This window comes from Rana temporaria, chromosome 13 (assembly GCF_905171775.1).
Source record: "Rana temporaria chromosome 13, aRanTem1.1, whole genome shotgun sequence".
NCBI lineage: Eukaryota > Metazoa > Chordata > Amphibia > Anura > Ranidae > Rana > Rana temporaria.
In genome coordinates, this window is record NC_053501.1 from 72,929,337 (window position 1) to 72,938,612 (window position 9,276).

The window sequence follows — 9,276 nt, forward strand, 5'->3', positions numbered from 1 at the left end:
TTGGCTTCAGACCAATGTTTTTTTTATTTTATTTAAAATGTATTTTATTTATTTAAAAAAAATACAAAACAAGAGTTATTTATCCCCACCAATGTTGGTGTTGTTGTAGAGGTCATGGTACTTTGCTTCATATTCACTGTCAAAGCCCACTTCTGCTTACCTACTGTAGATTGGTCCAGGAACTTCTCTGGAGGCTTTTTGAGATGGACATCCTGTTTTGCCCCAATGTATTCCTTTTGGGTCTACTGCCCAATAGCCTGCCTAAGTTAGCTAAGAAATTGACGCGCCATATTCTTACAGCTTCCAGGTGTTTTATAGCCTTGCATTGGAAGAGGCAAATGCCCCCGACCTCCATTGACCTTTATGCTAGGATTAAAGACATCGAAACTATGGAGTCCCTTACAGCCTGGCTAACTGACTCGGTTGAGCGGCATAATGCGATATGGGAGTCCTGGCACTTGTGGGAAGATCCCCCATGAATGTTTAATCTCTTTTTGCCTCTACTAATGGTAAGCTCTCATCCTCCCCAGGAGCATTGAATTCTGCTGTTTACTATACCTTTGTCTTATTTTTCTTTTCTATTCTGTATTTTGGTTTTATTGTTGGTATTTTTGGACTGTTTTCAAGGACTCTGTGAATTGTTAAGGGCTCTTGCATTAGGGCTGCTACACTTAGGCTGGTCCCTCCTGGGACTGTCCCCGACTAATGTTATCTCCGAAGCCAGATGGCTTATTATTTATGTTAAAATGTACCATTGTCATTTAAAATGCAACACTTTTATTTTTCATAGTTTATTGATGTTAGAGTGCATCGGTCTGTCGTGAACTTTACTAGAGGTCCTTGTTTGATACATATATACTCTTTGGGGTAGATTCACGTAGATTGGCGTAACTTTGTGCGGGCGTAACGTATCCTATTTATGTTATGCCTCCGCAACTTTTACAGGCAAGTGCCGTATTCTCAAAAAAAAGTTGCGGCGGCGTAGCGTAAATAGGCCGGCGTAAGCCCGCCTATGTCAAATTGTGAAGAGGTGGGCGGGTGTTATGTAAATCAGGCTTGACCCGACGTGATTGACGTTTTTCCCGAACGGCGCATGCGCTGTCCGTGGAATTTCCCAGTGTGCATTGCTCCAAAGTACGCCGCAAGGACGTCATTGGTTTCGACGTGAACGTAAATGACGTCCAGCCCCATTCACGGACGACTTACGCAAACAACATAACTTTTTCAAATTTCGACGCGGCAACAACGGCCATACTTAACATTGGTACGCCGCACTAACGCCACCATATAGCAGGGGTAACTATACGCCGGGAAAAGCCTAACGTAAACGGCGTAACTGTACTGCATCGGCCGGGCGTACGTTCGTGAATTTGCGTATCTAGCTGATTTACATATTTTGACGCGTAAATCAGCGTACACGCCCCTAGCAGTCAGCGTAAATATGCAGTTACGATCCGACGGCGTAAGACACTTACGCCTATCGGATCTAATAGATACGACCGGCCGGACTCAGAGATACGACGGCGTATCTGGAGATACGACGGCGTATCTGGAGATACGCCGTCGTATCTCCTCTGAGAATCTGGCCCTTTGTTTTTATTCTTTCTTGTTTTGCTGTATTTTGGAAAAAAACGAATACAAATTGTAAATTAAAAGAAGTTTAAAAGGCTTAAAATAAATGTGGCTTATGGCCAAAGTAAAAAAAAAACCTATAAATTACAAGAAAAGTAAGAAATCAAGGATGCAAAAATTTAAAACGAACAACAGGTTGCAAAAGATAGTAGGACAAACCCCCAAAAATTCTCTCTGAGAAAAAACTTTTAAAGTGCAAGTGCTCAAAAAAAACATCAAACAGTGTCAGCAAACATAATCATATACATGTGTTAAATTATACATATATATATATAGTCCAACAAAAATTGTAACATCTATTCAGTGTCCAATATAAATTAATAATCTATGAAATGCATGTAAATCTTCCTGTTCCTGGTGAACAATAAGGAGTGACTGTAGATCTTCCACCACCATCACCTGCCACACATCCTACTCACCAGTATTTTATGACCCCCATAACAGGTAGTCATAAACGCTTATGGATAATGCCAAAGGGTATTCACACGGCCAGGACACCGGTCCGGACAAGTATCCAATCAGGATTCCAGAACACCCATTACAGGTGATCATAAACACTTATGGATATTACCAGTAAGGACATTTTCACAACCCCAGCACCGATCCAAACAGATGTCCAACGGTAAGTAGAAGAAGAGGACAAACAAAAAGAGGGCTTCCATGGTGAATTATGATTTATTCAAAAAAATTGTTAAAAGCAAATCTCCATTGCAGCTTAGACATCCATGTGTTGTAAACGCTGTTAGGCCCCGTACACACGAGAGGATTTATCCGCGGGAACCGTTTCCGCGGATAAATCCTCTGGCGGATTTTGATCTGATGGTTGTACTAACCATCAGATCAAAATCCGCGCGTAATTCCCTCCGCGTTGACGTGTCGCGCCGTCGCCGCGATGATGACACGGCGACGTGCGTGACGCTGTAATATAAGGACTTCCACGCATGCGTCGAATCATTACGACGCATGCGAGGGAGGGAATCGGACGGATTGATCCGGTGAGTCTGTACAGACCACCGGATCAATCCGCTGGACTGGATTCCAGCGGATAGATTTCTTAGCATGCTAAGAAATTTTTATCCGCTGGAAATCCATCGGCCGGAAAAATATCCGCGGATAAATATCCGCTGGATCGTACACACCAGCGGATCTATCCGCTGAAACCGATCCGCGGATAAATTCCAGCGGATAGATCCTCTCGTGTGTACGGGGCCTTAGCGTTCCAGCTGCGTTGCAAACGACGGAAAGCTAACAGTGTTTCCAACACATAGATTCACACGGTTGAATAATGTTCTTAATAGTGTTTCTGGTGTCTCCCCTGCCGCTGTATATTTAAGTAGCGTGGTGTGTGACATCCAGACATTGGGGAAGATTCAGGTAGATTTGGGCGGGCGTTGCGTATCTCAGATACACTACGCCACCGTAAGTTAGAGCAGCAGGTCCTGTATTCACAAAGAAGTTGCGCTGTAACTTACGGCGGCGCAGTGTAACTGGGCCAGCGTAAGCCTGCCTGATTCAAAATAGGCTGGTTGGGGGCGTGTTCTATGTGAAATACTAGTGACACCACGTATTTGATGTTTCTAAGGAACGGCGCATGCGCCGTCTGTGGATGTATCCCAGTGCGCATGCTCCAAATGAGGTCAGCAAATCATCAATGCTTCGACGTGAACGTAAATTATGGCCAGCCCCATTCACGAACGAGTTACGCAAACGACGTAAAATTTGAAAAATTAGTCGCGGTTCCGACGTCCATACTTAACATTGGCTGCGCCATCTTTTTGGTGGTTTATTTTTACGCCTGAAAACCCCTTACGTAAACGGCGTATCTTTACTGCGACGGCCGGGCATACGTTCGTGAATAGGCGTATCTAGCTGATTTACATATTCTAGGCGTAAATCAGCGTACACGCCCCTAGCGGCCAGCGTAAATATGCAGTTAAGATACAACGGCGTAGGAGACTTACGCCGGTCGTATCTTAGCAACATTTAAGCGTATCTCAGTTTGAGCATACGCTTAAAGTTGCGGCGGCGTGGATTCGGACTTACGACGGCGTATCTACTGATACGCCGTCATAAGTCTTTCTGAATCTGGCCCTTAGTCTCCTTTCCCAGTCGATGCCTAATATGGAGAAACGCGCCAGGTGGAGCTACAGGATTTGACGTCACCACGTACCAAATGGCTGAATGTGTTTTTTGAATACACCGAATACTGTTTTGTTGGATGTCAGTACTTTATTACCTGGGAATAAAAACCCTGAATCGAGTACATGAAGCCTCTTCTTTACCTTTTATAATATATCCCACCAGTGGAAGTTGCCCAACATGGTAGATTGCAGCATTTAAAAGAAGCTGTAGGAGGAAGGATCCCGATGTCCATCCATAAATGGATCCCGATATTGGATGAATCCGTGGATATATGGTCATTTGCCTGAGTGATCCCTCCTGTGTATGCCCATATGATCTCTATAACTTGAGATCCATCATATCTGGTAAGCAGTGCCTTTTTTCTTGGTTGTTTGGTGAACAGAGTAATCGTTTGATCACCTGAAAAGTCTATCTTCACTGATTTGCACTGATCAAAGCACTTTATGGACTAACATATATCATAGCAATTATTTTATCATAGCATGTTTGTATCTGTTTTTAAGCAGAATAAGTTTGCTTGGGTTGCACAATTTAGTTTTTGTACTTATATATAGTACCAGCAATTCAACCTGATTAATTGCAACTTAAAAAGACAGTTTTTATAGTATATTTTGTGAGCTTCTGTTTTGTAGAGCAGTTCTGTTTTGTTTTGTATTGTCTTAAAGTGTAATATACATATATAATATATATATATATATATATATATATATATATATACAGTATATATATATATATATATATATATATATGTATATATGTGTGTACGACTGTGTGTCCGAAGCGTGTCAAGATCCTACAGGGTAAATGACTGCACCAGCCAGGAAGACATTGGCTGCAAAAAGCGCCTAGAGGCGATTCAGTTCGTATGTGTAGCGCTATACAAGTCATTCATTCAATAACGTTTAATAAACATTCCCTGCGGATCCTAAACATAAAGGGGTGTGGCAGAAGGAAAATCACCGCTCAAGGTGGGTCTGCTATAGGGTCATACACAGGTGTAGGATTCCAAGGGTGCTGGCAGTGCACTAGGCAAGCATGGGCGTAAAATGAAGGATGGATGGCCGCACTCCAAACCAAACAGGTTGTCTTTATTTAAACGAACAGCAAAACATACCAGATCACAGCAACAGAAACAGGAGGATAACCGACGTGGGGTGTGGCCTTGACAGTAGGGGTGGGTCATATTTAAATTAGGGGGTGCACGAGTTTAGTCAGACCTAGGGTAGCACAAAACCTAAATACACTACTGTCTATTTCAGTGGCCAGTAAGAACACTGTCATTCGACAGTGCAATGGTAGTTGACATGACTTGGCTATTAACTTAGGAAAGTCAGGTGGGTTTGAAAAGAGGCTTTTCTGATTATTAAAGGATATATGTATATATATGTATATGGATTGATATACTATATGTTCTTAGACAGAATATTTACATTTAAAATGTAATAGAGGTTTTCTTTGAATAATCTATAGGCATTATTATGTATATTTAAGCTTATGGGGCTAGATCCACAAAGAAAGTACGCCGGCGTATCTATTGATACGCCGGCGTAATTTCAAAATTCCCGCGTCGGATCTTTGTTTTGAATCCTCAAAACAAGATACGACGGCATCTGGGTTAGATCTTTGTACGCCTTCGGATCTTAGATGGAATTTTTCGACGTCCGCTAGGTGGCGTTCCCGTCGTAATCCGCGTTGAGTATGCAAATTAGCTATTTCCGACGATCCACGAACGTAAGAGCGGCCATCGCATTCTTTTACGTTGTTTCCGTTTGGCTTTTTCCGGCGTATAGTTAAAGCTGCTATCTGGTGGCGTACTCAAGTATGGCCGTCATTCCCGCGTATAATTTTGAAAATTTTACGTCGTTTGCGTAAGTCGTCCGTGAATGGGGCTGGACGCCATTTACGTTCACGTCGAAAACAATGACGTCCTTGCGACGTCATTTGGAGCAATGCACCCTGGGAATTTTGACGGACGGGGCATGCGCAGTCGTTCGGCGCGGGGACGCGCTTCATTTAAATGAAACACGCCCCCTACTCGCCGCATTTGAATTCCGCGCACTTACGCCGCGAGAGATACCCTACGCCTCCGTAACTTACGGCAAGAATTCTTTCAGGATTCAAAGAATAGCAAAGTAAGTTACAGCGGCGTAGCGTATCTCACATACGCTGCGCCCACGCAGATGTATGTGGATCTGCCCCATGAAGTATAAGGGGGTCCAGTATGAAGGCAACGTTGGGAAAGCATCAAAAGAATACAAGCCTGACAATTAAAAAGTGGCCAGGGTTTGTCTGTAGAAACTGCATAGCATTATGTCTACTGACAGATCACAATTTCAAATATTTAGTAACAAAAAAGCAACTTGTTTTCTGTATTTCATTCAGTTTTACTTGTCTGTATATTAAGCTCTGTTTAATCCGATCACTGCTTTGCTTGCACATGGAAGTTTTATTGCATACTCGTAAAAAGCTTCTATAAAAAAGAAAAGAAAAAAACGCACTCTCGGAAGTGAGAAACAAACCACAGACACAGCTCATAAACACTAACAAGCGAATAATATATTAAATGGGATAAAAATAGAAATACTGTAGATAGTAGGGAGTTGGGAAATGATCGTGACTGTACATTTCATCTATCAGTGGAAATTTAGCCATATGCACTGGGAAAGTTTGTTCTGTTTATAGTTCTTGATAACATTTGACATGAACTTTTGTTGCCCTACAATTCTCCACCAAGAGGTTGCATACTTATATACTATTATATACTTATATCTGCATATCTGCAGATCTGCAAATCTGAAAATATTTTCTGGTCTTACCGTGGCAACTATTATGCAAATAGTAATGAAGGGAAGTAAAAAATTCACCCCTCTGAAAGCACAGAGACCCCCTGACCTCTCATTTTGTCAGCCTTCAAATGCACTTTGAAGAGCCTGGGTAAACCCTTTCTGCAGCCACTGCTCTTCTTCATTTATGCCAAGTAGAGATGAGCCGAACCCCCTCCCCCCCCCCCGTTTGGTTTGCACCAGAACCGTCGAATGGACCGATTGTTCGCGCAAACTTTTAGAACCCCATTGAAGTCTATGGGACTCAAACGTTCGAATTCAAATCGTGCTCATTTTAAAGGCTAATATGCAAGTTATTGTCGTAAAACGGGTTTGAGAACCCGGGTCTTGCCCCAGGGAGTATGTATCAATGGAATATATTTTTTTTTAAGCGGTCGTTTTTTCTGGAGCAGTGATTTTAATGATGCTTAAAGTGAATTTTTTTTTTAAATCCTTTAAATATCGTACCTGCTGGGTGTTACTATAAGAAAAAGTCATTTAAAACTGCTTGCGGCTTTAATGTAATGTCTGGTCCCTGCAATATGGATGAAAATCATTGAGAAAAATATCATGTGGGTTTCCCCGCCCCCCTCCCCCAGGTCATTACCAGCCCCTTTGGCCCTATATACTTTGAACAGCAGTATACAGGCGGTGCAAACAAGACAGGGACTGTAGGTTTGTTGTTAAGTAGAATCTGTTTGTAATTTTTAACTGGTACTTTTTTAAAGTGTAGCTCCAGCCAAAAAAATCTATTTTTTAAGATTTTTGGAAAACATAGAGCAGTGAGTGCGCAGTGAGGTAGGGTAGTACTGTAGTGACATTGTACAGAACAGCCATGCTGCTATCACTGCAGTGGTTTTTGATACCCCTCGGCCTGACTGTGTTTTAAAGGTTCAACTTCACATCTATGCGATGCAAGGTATGTGCCTTGCTGCAGAACAGCCTATTAATTTGAGAATGAACTGCCTGCCACCCCTCAATAGCACCAAAGTGCATGGGCCTTTTTTTTATTTTATTTTTTAATGCCGCTGCACAAAAATACATGGTGCTTTTGTTAGCATGCATTTTTATTTTTGTGATTTTTTTTTATTTACACACACATATATATATATATATATAGGCCCGGATTCACAAAGCACTTGCGCCGATGTGTCTCAAGATACGCCGACGTAAGTGGAAATGTGCACCATCGTATCTGTGCGCCGGACCCACAAACTAATATACGTCTAAAAATAGGCTTCATCCCGCCGACGTAACTTGCCTACGCTGGTGTAGCGTGGGCGCATATTTAGGCTGGACGCATGGTGGTGCTCCCATTGATCAGCCATTAAAATATGCAAATGAGGAAAATACAGCGATTCACGAACGTACGTGCGCCCGACGCAGGCTACGAGTGGTGCGCGTAAGTTGTACATCCGGCGTAAAGTTAAGCCCCATAAAGGAGGTGTAACCCAGCAGCAGACATGCAAAGGTCTGCACCAAGGAATACAAGCCGGCGTATTTTACGTAGTTTACGTTGGACGTGAGTCTGGCTGGGCGTAGGATACATTCATGGCGTAGGCAGTGATCCGGCGTATCTTAGGCAGTTGTTCCGACGTGGTTGTGAGCATGCGCAGGGGGATGCGTCCACGGCACAATGCATGCGCAGTTCGTTAAACGTACTTGTCTGGCGCTCGGACGATCATTTGCATGGGGTCACGCCTCATTTGCATGGGTTTGCATGGATCAAGCCCACTTCCACCTACGCCGGCCTGCGTCTTCGAAACCGACGCCACGCCGACGCAGCGTGGGGAGCACTGGCTTCCTGAATTCCATAACAGTGAAATAAAGTATAAAGTGATAAGCGCTAAAGTGAAAAAGGTATCAAAAGCAAAAATAAATATAAAAATATATAAATATACACAAAAAACTAGAGTGTCAATGCACAGTGCAATCTGTGATGGATGGGTGAGTGCTAAAACCAACACTGGCACAGAAATTCTGACCAATTCCTGTAAGAAAGCAGCAACCTAATCCTCAATGGTGCATAAAAATATAAATGTGAACATATAAAATGTATGGTGACAGTCTATAGTTCCAAGGGATCATTAGAGGGATGTTGATCTTGAATGGATCACCATAAATGACATAGATGGCTGAGAGTCCATACAGATGCTCTGATGGGATAAATGATGGTAATAAATCTTCTACATGTGGTGTCACACTCCAACTTTAGTTGCACATTGCCTTTACCTTTATCCAGGTGAAAAACAGCATCAAGGACAAGTGATCTCCGTCGGATTAGCCTCACCGATCCCGCTGTTATCTTCAGTAGATGTTCCGTCCTCGGGGAGGAGGGGGGGTGGGTGGACTTCAGGCCTGTTATTCTCAAATGAGAAGGAGGAATGACACCGCAATCGTGAAGTATGTTCCGGTAAATGGATACGATTTATTGGGTAAAAGGTGTAGTGCAGGTTTAAAATTCAGCGCTCGAACATCGAGCGTGACGCGGCAGTCAGCTGGCTTGTTTCCGCTGGCCTCCGGTTGGTTGCCTGTATCACGTGGTCGCTATTGTCCTACGTCGTTGCGTCACCGTCACGTGACTTCTTCAGGGATGCCGATGACGCAACGACGTAGGACAATAGCGACCACGTGATACAGGCAACCAACCGGAGGCCAGCGGAAACAAGCCAGCTGACTG